Genomic DNA, 14,384 nt, shown 5'->3' with positions numbered 1-14,384 from the left:
TAATAAGATTTGAAATTTAACAATATTTTGTTGAGGAATTCAGTAAATAAACTACTTAAATCAAATTTTAGCAATTTTTTATTTCGCCTGCTGCCAAAGGCGTCTAGTAAGTAATCCGAAATTGCAGTTACAGTTGCGAGAGAGTCAGAAGATAGAAGAACCGGATAGTTGCAATAAATAGATTAATTTAATGGCACTATGATAACATGGATATTGATTTAAATAAAATGATTTGTATCAGATTGGGATGCGCGAAGATAGAACCTGGAACCTTGTGGTTCGCAGTCCATTAACATAACCAATATACTAAAGCATATGCCCGTGTAGTGTAGTTGTTAACTGGCTTATATGCTATTCACTACAGACTCTCCTTCCAGTGAGTCGGAGGTGAGACGAACGATATGTCTGTTGAGTGGTGATGTATTAAACTGTTGTCTAATGGGCCAGTACTCAGTTGAGTAGCGCCAAGCGTTATGGCGAGCGTGTGTGGAATGAGTGGTTGCGGCGTCAAGTTGTCTGACGACTTTGGTTTGCTGCGTCAAGTGAGTCTGACGACTTTGGTTGTGGGTAGATGGCGCTACAACAGATGTACGAAGGTTGAAGGTTCATCGTCCGAGTTTACCAATTTAGGGGTTTGAGATGCGCGAAGGATAGAACCTGGAACCGTGCGGTTCGCAGTCCAGTAACATAACCATTATGCAAAAGCAATTGTTCTGATAGAAGATCTGTTAACTGGCTTATATGCTATTCTCTACAAAATAATGAATATAAAATATATGGGGCTATTAAAATAACATGACGTTTATTTCTGTCATAATTTAATGCTTATGAATTTTGTGAGTGGATGAGAGCACGAACATTAAGCTATACATAAGAGATATAATTGAGAGTAATTCAAAAAGCATTTCTGCGAAACCCGTGGGTCTTCACAGATGGCTAGTTTAAAATATATTTCCCTGTGTGAGTGTGGGTATACCTGAGAACATTCATTCATAAGAGCTTGATCATCAAGCTCTGAATTAGAGATATAATTGAGAGTAACTCAATCAGTATGTCAGCTTAACTCGCAGATTTTTAAAATATATTTTCCCGTGTGAATATGGATATGTCTGACAACATTCATGTTTCAAAAATTATTTTGGATATTTAGCTTTCTTTGTGTCAAGATATGTATGTTATGATCTTAGCTAGTTTGTTTTAATTAATTAAATGTGATACAGAAATTAGATAATCGCGCAACATAAACAAAAACATATTAAAAGAGGTAAACATTTAAATTATCACAAACAAAGTTTTAGTTGCTTGACTTTGGGCGCATAATTCACTGTTTTGTCTCATAGCTCAGATGCTTCACATTTCACCGAACCCATTTTCACTATACTTATTAATGATCGCTCGGCATTGTATTTAGTAAGAAAAGAACATGTCTAGATAATAAAACGATATTGCAAAGTATTCCTAAATGGGTTTCTTTTAAAATTTGATAGAACTGAAGACCTTCAGTTTATATGTCAATTTTGATTTATCAAACTCTTTATATTTTTGAATCAATTTGGTCATTTCCTTCCAGGTAAAAATAATATATAGCATAACAAACAGACAAATGTAAGCATGTTTCTTTTTTTTTCTTTAGAATTCGGTGAGATTTAAGACATTTTGTTTAAAGTCACACTAGTGAGTTTTATCACGATATTGTCAGATTTTGTATGTTTACCCGCTTTTTACTTATTAAAAAATTGTAAAACCCTAACTTTACTTGTATATATATAATCTCTAAACCTTTAATAGAACTTTTATTTCCACTTTGACATTTGTCAGAATTTTATTCTGACTCTCAACACTTCTGTTAATGTAAAAAATTATACTTTAAACATATTTTGGACAAATCATTCTTTTTGATTATATCATTTACACAAATAGGTATTCTTTTACTTTTTACTTTGTTTGTGAATGAAGACCTCACTGATTATTTTATGTAGATTTAAGGTACTTATATAGCATCATATCTTATTAATATTTTTTTTTATTTAAATTACTCAGAAATATTTAAACTAATTTGTTTAAAGAATTATGTTAAACTAGATTATATGAATTTTGTAATTTGCATTACAGTAAAGTATCTGATTTAAATTATTTTAATGTAAATATCATAGATAAAGCAAGTTTTGCATTACATCTTGATACAGAGATACAGTCCTGTTCACTAATATGTTCTTTATTTTAAAATGATGTAATTTCACACGCATAAAAATAACATTTATCCCATTTTATTCTGCTCTCATTGTTTCAGGTATGTAAATTTGACATCTTGTTATTTTTCACTCTTTTCTTCTTGAGTATTATCATTAATAAATCACTATTTAATATTGCCATATCTTGGTAATGGATAGATCTAATTGGTTAATTAAATTTCTATACTACGTAACTGAAGCTGCTTCGCATTGAAAAAGGATTTATAAGATCTATTTAATCCTTTAAAGTGTCATTTTTTTCTAGTCATATTATGTTAAAATATTTTTAGGCTGGAAATTAGAATAAGAAAAGGGATTCATTTAGCTTATTAGATAATTTTAATTTGATTAATTAATGATTTTGGTTAATTAATAATTAAGTAACAAATCAAGACACATCATTTTGTCTGAGATAAAGAACTGAAGCTTCTAAGTTTCTGACTTAACTAAAAAAAAATGTCAGAACTTATGCCAACCTACATAATTTCATACAAAGATTGAAAAATTTGGTGGGAAGCATATTTCCCACGGCCCCAGAAAGGGTTAATAATACCTTAATAAAGAATAAAGTTAATGGCAAGACTGCGCCATATTTATAATAGTGATAAGCGCCATATCAGTCACAAGTGACTGACACCATGCTTTCCGTTTGGACCACGCCAATCACCTGTGATAGACAGTATATATTCTATTCAGATCACATCAGTCACTGGATACTCAACGCTATATCTTCTCCTTCTGACCACATCAGTCATTGATGATCGATAGTATACTCTTGCTCTAGGCGTTTGTCTGTCGTCGATGAATTTATCGATAAGGTCATTCTTGACAGATGTTACAGAAATTAAAGTCGTTTTATAAATACAATTTAAATAATTTAGATATCATTACATGACTTGATATCGACAACAAATTTCAATCAATATTATTATCCGCAATGGAACACGAACCACAGGCAATTTATTGAAGAGAAAGCGTTTTTAAAGGAATGCACAGTGCAAGTTACCATAAATATATAAAGAAATGTATCAGGCTTATTAGATGCATGCTTTTCTCAATCTTGCACAGATATAAAGCCATCAGTACAGTGATGAAATCGAATATCGTGAGCTAAATGGAAAGAGTGTCCAATTAGGCTTGTCGCTTCATGTCTTAAGAATAAAAAGTGTGGAAAAATTAGAATGAAAATTTATTTTTTAGTGCTTAAATACTGTTTTAATACTTCAATATTTTTAGTAAATTCATTTAAGTGTTTCAACTCTATGATATTTTTTCTTTAAAAGTTGCTTAAAATTCTTCTCTCAAACGCTTATGCAATCATCAAGATTTTCAACTAATAATTTCTAAAGAAAACCGATGAAAAGAAATTTTTCAAATCTCTTCTAGATAGCTTTTCTTCAATACTTTCAAAAGAAAGAAACGAACATAAATACACTATTTACTTAACATTCTTTCATTGAGTAAAATGTTAAGATGCAAAATTTGAACAAAAGCAATGAAGAATCGATTTAAGAAACATTTTGCATAAACAACATACTTCTTCAACCACAGAAAAACAGGAATTAGCTTTCTGAAAACATATTTATGTTTCATACAAAATTGTGAATTTTTATCTCGATGATTCTATTATATATTCATGTGATATACTTTTTAAGATGGTAATAAAAATGAGTATATTTTCAAAATTACCAATATAAATATATTACTTCAGTTTTGTAATAAATTAATATTAAACATTGATAAATGCAATAGAACTTAAACTGCACATCAATCCTCACGATTATTCAACATAAATATATAAAAATTGAGCATATAATTTAAAAATTTATCCCTTAAACAAAAAAAAAGAGTTAAAGCATACAGGAAGACTCATACGAATAAACAATAATTTTAAATTCTTAATTCTTTTTCTTCTCTTTGTTTCCTTAAATCCTTATTCTAGTGACAAATATTCTTCGATTAATTTTTAAAATCTTAAAGATCACTTCCCTAAACCTAAAAATTACATTGAAAACATAAAAAAATAAGGATTACTAAAAAATCGATACACCGTCTTAATCTATCTGTAAGCAGAAATCAAAAGTAAATTCTGAAAATATTTTTAAATTACACGAACCCATTTTTATCGTGGATGAAAGGAAACGAAAGCCAATCCAAAGAAAGAAATAAGGAAGAAAAGGAAAAAGAAAAGATTACTTCAAAACAAATAATTGAAAAAAAACTTATTTTTCTCTGAGAGAGATATGAAATGGCCTTTGCTAACTGTTGGCAAAATTTACAGAGCTTTAGAAACTATATTTATTGGATCAAATCGTAGAAAACTGGTCTCTCGTGAAATAGCTAAGCTTAAAGTTCTTCTTAGGGACTAAGAGTAGCTCTAAATGTGAGATTCACCATAAAATTGCTGAATTTATGGCGATCAAGAAATCAACAGACCAGAAATCGCGAAATCCCCAGGCCCACACTGTCCGCCAAACTCGACATCATTTCTCCAAGACTTGAAGCAGAACTTCAAGAGGAGAAATGATGTCATTCCTTATTTAGGCGTGAACTTGGAAACTAATGATGGCTTCATTTCCAACAAATTAAGGAAGACCTCTTAGGGATGAGGTTCTGTTTAGATGACGACGTCAAAGCAATTACTAAGAAGTGGCGATGTGGGAAGACACATAATTTTCAATCAACCCGGGATGAATGCGTTAGTCATGTGAATTGATAATGCTGAATTCGATTAGGTGTTAGTGTGGCAAGGGATTTAGCTAGTACTCATTTTCCTTATTTCTATTAAACAACCTATATTTAAAAGATACAATTTTTTTCTGTATACCTTTCTAAATGAATTTAAGAATAATGCAATGAATATAATGGTTGACATCATTTATTGTGCCATATTCTAAAATTCGGCCTACTGTATTTGCATGCATAGAAATTTGACGCCATTCATTTTAGATTTAGTATACAAAGTACAGGGTAGTTATAATTAAACTTCGCCTATAAACTTCATCCTACAACACAAACGGATGAACGGATTGCAACGAAATTTGGTATACAGACTATACACGAGATACGCTCACGAAATTTCAAAAAAAAAAAAAAAAAAAAAAATCAAAATTTCTACCAGAGGGCTCCTTTTCCGGAAAAATATTAAATTTATCAAAATAAATGGCCCAAACGGTATACAGAAACAATATTAATATTTGTTGACTAGTTTCTAATCATCTTGTCATTGAACCTGATTAAATAAAGGTAACGAAAAAATAATAGTAGCTGTTCGAGGAAAAAACTAGTTCAGTTTGCAGAAACAAGAACAGATTAGGACAAAATTGCACAAGAGGAGCAGTTGTTAATCGTGTCTAGGACGATGTAAGGAAAGGGCTTCATGTGACCACCCTCATTCACCTGCAAAATTTCAAGTCAATGGACAGTGTGTTGAACAGCAGATTGTAACTGATCAGTTGTGATGCTTAGCACATGAAGTGCTATGGAGTTTCCTGCTTTTCCCGATTTTTCATTTATTACTCATAATTCTTGTTCCTGATTGTTGATATTGTTTCTACATTGAGTTTTGTTTGTTTATTGTGTTAAATTTAATGTTTTTTCGGAAAAACACCCTCTGGTGGACATTTTGGAACTACATTTTTTTCTTCAATATTCTGTGAGCGCATTTCGTGTATAGGTTATATATCAAATTTCGTTGCAATCCGTTCACCCGTTTGCGTTGTAGGATTCTGTTTATAGGGGAAGTTTAATTATAACCACCCTGTGTATACAATATTGCAGTGGTTTAAAAATTCGAGATTCTGAAGAATCTTCACTTTCTGATCTCTCTGGCACCGAATAATACATTTCTAGAATTATGTTTATTTGTCTGAAACATGACGATTCGAAACTGTCTTAGTCGAAATGAATGAAATTTAATCAAATTCTGTACGAATTATAATTACAGGAAATTTGTCTATGTACAATGTAATGCGAATATTTACAGCATTTAAAGAGAAGAGGTATTAAATTTGATAAGTATATTTAATATTTAAGGAATAAATCTTCTTGAAATTTCCGAAGCTTTTGAATTTTAAATCCACCGAAGGTCTATACTTTGATGAATCAAATGTACAATGACTTAAATAAATGAAATTTAGACACACCTTTAGCATTCTAAAATGTGGATATTTTATCGTATTTTTGCAGACTACCTCAAAACATATGACCATCTGTTTGTATATGCAGTTTCATGCATATAAACTTAAAACAACAAGCGGCTAACTTAAAAGCGCAATGTCTTAAATAAATTAAATACGATATGTCATCTTTTTATTAAAATTGTAGTACTGCGTCATATTTTGCTTATAATGATAAGAAATAAGGCGTTCACAAATGCATATGATGATATTTTTACTATACCGCGCAAAACAAAACGTTTATATGCAGAATAGTGCTTGAGCGTTCATTGCTTGAATCTCACCCCAAATCCATAATTTTTATACAGAGGGCTTAAGGACAGCATCTTCAATTAAGGCTATGTAAGGAACTTCCAAGTGCTCTGCTCCCACCAGTTAGCAAAAATTTTATTTTTATGTTATGCCTTTGTTTATTTTCAGAGAAATAATGACTCATCTGAAGATTTTCAAAAGTAGCGTCAACATTCCCCAATTAGACAGAAAATTACGTATCCGGACATAGATAAAATGCTCAACTCTGCTGAAAAGAAGTGAATTGCTCGCCCGAGCGGTGGCTCGATCAGTATTTATATAAACGTAAGATTAACTATTGGTGAATATGTGAGATGGGCAACAAATCCGAAAAAATGCTTTTTGTATATTTAGCTAGTCTTATTACATGTTGGCGATTATTTTTTTGCACAAATCTTTTTTTTTACGTTTTGAAAAACTCTCGATGCTTTTAGGTGAATGAATCAATCAATTCCAGTTACTTTGATATTTAATCACTTTAGTAACGCTTTCAACTCTTAATCCTGATTTTCGATTTTTTTTTCAATTTATTTGTCATAATTGCTAACATTTTTAAAGCTTCTGATGCCATTTCTTATGAATTGATTTCGCTGATGAATGCTCATCAGAGCTTTCTGAAGAAAATGGCTTACTTCACTTTAATTTTCTCTTCAAAAATTAACGAAATAAATTTTCTTTGAAATAATGTTTTCAGATACATTACTCAGCAACATAAGTGAAGTAACGAAGAAAATATTCTATTTATATTTGGAAAAAATGGCATGTAATGACTGTTTAAAATTTGCCATGATATTTTTTGTTGGTGCTTTTAAATACCTTTGCATGAAATGTAACTTTAAACAAACACTATTAACTCACGGGTGCAGGTTTGGCACTTTCCGGATTTTGACATGTAAGAAGTTGTTGAAATTTTTATCATCCCTATTTTCATACTATGTTACTTAATGCATTTTTATGTATAATTTGAAAAAATAGGTGTTTTTACAGTAGATTCAGAAAAAATTAAGTAGTAGATTTCATTACAAGTGGGGTCTACTTTTTACGTGTGCTGGCACTTTAGAATATTGTTATGAAATGAGCTTATATAAAATGGACTGTTTTATTTTTACTTCCTAGGATACAAAGTACATAAAGAGAAAAATTCACATGAGAAAATTTGGAGTAATTTCATATTTCAGATTTTCTTCAATCTATACTTATAATAAAGCTCAGTGTGTGTGTGTGTGTGTGTTGGCGCTCTACAGACCAGACCATTCAACCTATAGCTACCACATTTGGCACGTGTATACCTTGGAGGCCGGGACTGTGCACCTGGGGGTTATTTTTTCGAATTTTTAATTTGAATTTTATTTATTTAAAAATTAAGCGAAATTTTGGCGTGTTTCTGCTATAACTTCCGAAAATATTACCGCACAAAAAAAGATTTTTACATGAAATTAAAGATCAAAAATTTATCTTTTAAATGATACCAATGCTTTAACCTTAAAATTAAATTTCTATCTTTAATGAATTTTTAAATAAAAATTTTAACTATATTTTTCAACAATTTTTTTTTCGTACAAAATAAAAATAAAATTTAAGCTGCCCGAGCACGTTTCGCATTCATGGGGAAAATTTAGCTTTTTTCAAAGTGTTGCCATCACATTGATTAAAGCTCCAATTAAAAATAAATTAAATCTTTTTGGAAATGAAATCTGCAAAAATATAATTTTCGGCACGTGTCTGTAGGAAATGAAACAAATATGAAATATTATTTTTTTCTAAAAATAAATTCAAGAAAAATTATTTTTTGATCTTTTACACTCTCTATATTATTAATCCAATAAATCAGTTTTATTTCAAGGCAAGTTTTGTTTAATATGAACAGGATATCCATTCAAATCAGGGCCACACAGCTAATTTGTAAACCTTTAGTAAGACACAGATCTGCTAAAATGGTCTAAATGGAAAATGATTATATTTTATGTAACTTGATTCAATAAATGCTCTAATAAATAACGAATTTTTGATTTTACATAAAGCTTCTGCTGTGGAAATCACGATTAACAAAATGTTCTTGAAACACTAATATTTTAAATAAAAAGAGTTAATTTTCAATCAACTAAATCAATCACTTAAACTGACTGATTTATGAAAATTTCAATATCACTATTCAATAAAAAAAATTTCCATCGATCGTTTCAAAGAAAACACGCCAATCAGAGCGCAGTTTTCTCAAGATTAATTGGTCTAAGATTATGAAAATGTTGAGTTTTTCTAAATTTTTAAAATTCAAAACTTTATAAATAAGTCTTAGTTGATCGTGGAAAATAGAAACTGTCATTCATTTATTTAAAATTTGGTGTGCCCAGAATATTTCTCAGAATATGATACCTTACTGCATTAAATTTAGATTTCATAATTTTTGAAATATATTTATAGGCCGGAACAAAATATTATTATTGATTTCATTTCAATCCTTTTAAAAAAGCAAAACTAAAAACTGAATTTTATGCTGAATCTGAGAAATTTTTGTTGAATTATTCTTTGAGATATATGATAAATTATGAAAAATATTTTGTAGTTCACATAAGACTTAAATACCGAGCGATTCTGTTTGCAATACTCATATTCAATAATAATAATAATATATAAATAACAATAAAGATGACAAATAAGATAAAACTCTTGGTTTTGTTAAAAAATATCTTTATATTAATTGCAATTTCATCATTTCCACTTTAAATTAAAGTTGAAGTTTTACCGGAAATGACAACAAATTAGCAAAATATATATAGTAAATTGAACGGAACGATCTAAACAACAGTATAAGTTTGGTATGACTATCAAAATTTGAAGATTAAAAATGTTTTGTTTGAGAATCTATTAAGAGACCAGTTACTTAAAATATTTAATTGAAAATTGTAGCGAGCGGTAATACTGGCGAACCGGCTGGTCGCCAAAGGCGGTTAGTATATATATATAAATGGCACAGAAATCATTTTTTCACGGAAATATTCTCAGATATTATTGCGTGAAAACATCAAAGTCTATCGCTTTATAAAAAAAGGTGCACATCCTTCCTTTTCAAGGTATGTATTGTCTAAATTTAGTAATTCTTGTAATAAATAAATTAATAATGATAGAAAAACACATTTTGATAATTATTTTTCTATGTCTGAACACGATAGCTCAGAAACCTCCTAAACTTGAGAAATGAAACTTGTTTTTGTGCTCTTTATAACATATTTGTAGATTTATTTCAAATAATGAGCGAATCCCATTTTCAGGAAATTTGTCCGAGTAAAAGTGAACTTGGTAGCTGTAAAGCATATAAAAATGTCAAATGAAATTTGATGCTTAATTCAAATGATGATGTCGTGTCCGCGTTACCACAGAAAGGGGATGCAGTAGCTTCTGAGGGTAAAGACCCCTGAGCACCCGAGGGCAAAAGTCTGACTTCTAGCTCATATGAAGATGACACACAAACACCCATTCGCACCCCTTTTTACAGGGGGGGGGGCACATTCACACACCTCACAGACTCACATATAGAACACAAATGAAGTACAACCATGCCCGAAGCGGGATTCGAACCCTGGACGCCCAGATCACGGGGAAGATGCGCTTCACTTATGTTAGGACGTCGGCACTTAATTCAAATTTATTGAATAATAGATTAATTTTATATATAAAAGAATATGTAATAAATTCTGAACCAATCTGTCAACAGTTTATTGTCTATTGATCTATACAATCGCATGTATTTAAACTTGGTAACTTAAAAAGACAGAAAATTAAATAAATTAGTATATTATCTTGTTATTAAAATTTACTTGTACCTCAAGTTTCAGTTTCCGTGGATCGCAAAAGAGTGTCCAAATGCTTTCTTGGTTTTTTTCCTCTAACGAATACAATGAAATGCAAAACACTCAGATTTGAGACTCTGGAAATAAAAATCTGAGTACTTGTAACGTTCACTGTTTCGTAAGCCTCCATCAGTTTTAAGCGGATGGGGGAGAAAGAATAACACCTTTATTAGAGTGTATGCGATAAAATTGTAGTGAATCCATTCTCTTTGTTAGAAGTTAAAATATTGTATCAATTATCTAAACTTTTACTGGTTCAGTTATCTAAGAGTTTGTCCATGTTTGGGCAAAAGTACCAAAAATAGGTGGATTATTAAATTGCGAAATATTATTTTTAAAATCAAAGTACTGAAAAAATTAGCCTTTTTCTTTCTAATTAGAAATATTGGAGCGATAAATATCGCCAACTGCAACTTTTCCAGGAGCGCAACACCTCATGCAGCAACCCTAGTTCGATTCGAAATTTTGCCTGGATCCCGGTCATCTCCTCCGCTTCCTTTACCGGGAACGCTCCAGAAGAGTGTGCGCCCGAAAACATCTGCGACTGTGCGCGCCGATTAGCATAATTCACGGGGACCTCGAAAACCAATTTCCGAAAACACTTCTCAAGAGTTGGATCCAACTCTTGCGCTCATGTAACGGACGGGACGAAATCCTGGGACAAAGTATTTTTCTGGGACATTAAACCTCTCATTTTGAGTTTTTTTCTCCCACGCTTCGAAGAACAGGTAAGATTTACGATAAGAAAAGTTCAAATCTTTTTTCAATCTTTCTTGTGACATTTAAAGTGGTGTTCTGTTTCGATTTAATTGATGCTGATATTTTAAAGATTTAAAATTGGTGTCTTGATATGGAAGATGATTTGAGTGATATATTTAGAAAAGCATGCATGGGGAAACTTGTTGATAGAATAAGTTAGCAAGTGTCCTTGAGAGTTTTCTCTGGAGGTTATAAAGAGAATCCCAGGAGTGACCTTACGTTAATTATATTACGTATGGGCCATATATAAAAGCGCACCATTAACTTTTTTGTGTTGAAGATACATTTTATGAATAATTTTATATCTGGTTATTACTTGACATGTCCTATGAAAGTTTTTCCGCCATTGTAAGTTCTAGTTCAATGAATGCGTACTTTCATAAAGTTAATATCAGAAATATATGATATTTTTATAGATAAAAGTAATTTTTTTAAGGACAAGCAACTATTTTTTGTACCTTGAAATATGCAAGTAGTTATTTTAATACTTATTATGATAATGCACTTTTATTTTCATATACTTATTTTTGATATCTATTAATGCGCAATGATCATAGCACTGATAATTTTATAATTTGAATTTTCATTATCACTTGATTTTAGTATTAAGATTATTTGCATAAGATAATATTTAGTACGTAAATTGAATGGCAAATTATTTTATATATAAAAAACCTCGTTTTTAACATAAAAAATTCATAACAAAAAAGTCATATAATAGCATATATCATTAAAAAATTTATAAAAATACAATTCCTTTACATTTTAAGTTGTGTATGTTTCATAGAAGCAATAGCATCTTTATAATTTATGGCCAGGATTCAATAATTATCGCATATTAAGAACAATAATTTTGAATTGGTTTCAGGAAAATTTATGCTTTAATTGTATTAATGATATAACTGTTTTTAAAGGATGCATTGTTTGATGAATTTTGAATGTAAATGATTTTTAACATAAATGCAAAGGTTGATTTAATGCAAAAGTTGGTTTAACATAAATGAAAAGTTTGAAAGTAATTTTTTTTTTACAACTTGTTAGATCTTAGAAAAGTAGAAGCGTAAAAGAAATCACTACATACACTAATTCGTAAATTTTTTTAATCAAACTTATTTGTATGCCTACAAGAAAAAAAAAATAATTAAGATATTTATGCGAATCATATATAAAATTATCTAAGTTTTTAATGCTAATTATATCAAATAAGGTGCATTTCATGACATTTTGTATTTTATTTTCAATATTTAATAGTTTAAAAAATTAAAATTTTACATGGAGGAATAGTTGTAAAATATAATCATTTCACAATGGTGGTTTTTCTTCCTTTCAGAATATGCTTGTCACTGATGCAAATCGTATCAAATTTGAAAGCCTGATTATTTTCAGCATTTATATGTTTATGAATAACACTGAATTTAATTACTTTATAAAAAGATTAATAGAAGTTCGTATTGGAATACTATTTGTTTAGGTTAATTTTTAAAAAAACTTATAATAGATTAGAAGTAATAACAAATTATGAATTTTTTCCGTAATTTTAAGCTATTAGGCGTATAAAAATGAGGGAAATTCTAAAATAAAATAAAACCGATTTCCAACATTATAATGAATCTCAAATATAATAATTTAATGATATAAAAAACTGAAGACATAATTTTTATGTAAAGTCACGGATGTTTTACAGATGTAAAGTCATGTAAAAGAAAGAAAGATTATGTTGAATAAATTAGCTTCTGGTCAAAACAAATCTCCTTTCTAATTCTTTTCATAATACATAAAAGAAATTTATTTAATTCATTCATTTTAATAAATAAAATTAATTTAATTAAAATCGAGTTAATTTTAATTTTCTTTAAAATTGATTAACATTTTACTTCTACTGAATTGCATTTTAATAATTTTTATAAAATATAAAAAAAAGTTATCTATTAAGGCATTTTTTTTTAATTATAGAGTCAAATAATAAAACAAATAAAGCATTCTTCTGATTTTTTTCGATCCTTTAATTATGACATTTTCATATTTAATGACACGCTAACTTTTTTCTTATACATTTCAAATTATTTTATCCTCTTTATTTCCAATTAATTTACCCAAATAGAATAAGAAAAACAAGCAAAATGTAAAACCATTAAACTTGAATAAATTTATTAAAATGTATTCGGTGGAATATTTACCACTTTTCTATTTAAGATATTAGTGAATATGTTTAATTTTACTTATTTTGAGTCATATATTAATGGATAAAACACATTCGAAAAATTTCCTCTACGATTATCTTTTCATTAAACTTTAAAAAATAGAAGGAAAATGGTTTCTCTTCATTTTTTGCTTTATATTTTTTTTAAAAAGAGGTTTTTTTATTTATAGAATTTATTAAATCATTATTAATGCTATTTATTTGCTTACACATGTTAATTTATTTCAAAAATATAATATTCTTCAATTCAGTACTATGACAATTCAGTAACATTTTAAAATAATTCATAACAAAATATTTTGACAGCTTAAAAAATGATGTTTAACTCGAAATTATGAGCTTACAGAAAATAAAACTTACAACTTACAACGATGCAACACAATCGAAAAACTTTTTGAAACATCTTTTCCATCATTAAATTTTAATAAAAATGAAATATTTTTATGTTTTTTAAATTTTTTTTAATTATTAATTGTTTTAATAAAAGAAAATATTGTACTTCTATGGAAATTTTTATGGCTTCCATAAAAATTGCTTAAAAAATTGTGCTTAAAGGAGTTGTTTTTTATAAATTCAAACTTAAATTTATTTTTATCTTCACAGATTTGAGACTACGTAGGGTAAAACTCCAACACTTCAATTAATTTAGGGAATAATTAAAAATTTTATTTGTTTATACGATGAATGTTTTCGGATATAAGATCCCAGACTATTAATTTAAAATCATTACAATGGACTTTAAAATATTTGTATGTGTTTTGAAGAAGAAATATTTTGAAATATTTCAGTATTTCTTCTCATATATGAGAAATTTAATAGGATGCATTACTATATTTATACCTAACCTATTGTTTTTTACTTTTTACCTATTGCTTTT

The 14,384-nt window shown here is 28.9% G+C and overlaps 1 protein-coding gene across 2 annotated transcripts in view; it reads left to right on the top strand.

Annotated features, from left to right (window-relative positions):
* The first annotated feature begins 11,068 nt into the window (after positions 1-11,068).
* LOC129988895 (uncharacterized) overlaps positions 11,069-14,384 on the top strand; it is a 136,431-nt gene continuing 133,115 nt past the window's right edge. For both annotated transcript variants that reach the window (XM_056097179.1, XM_056097180.1), the window contains exon 1: positions 11,069-11,276. The gene's annotated coding sequence lies outside the window, so the exon portion shown is untranslated. The remainder of the gene's footprint in view (positions 11,277-14,384) is intronic.

The sequence above is a fragment of the Argiope bruennichi genome, chromosome 10 (assembly GCF_947563725.1).
Source record: "Argiope bruennichi chromosome 10, qqArgBrue1.1, whole genome shotgun sequence".
Taxonomy (NCBI): Eukaryota; Metazoa; Arthropoda; class Arachnida; order Araneae; family Araneidae; genus Argiope; species Argiope bruennichi.
Note: the sequence above shows the minus strand (reverse complement) of the source record. Positions and strands in the feature narration are given on the sequence as shown.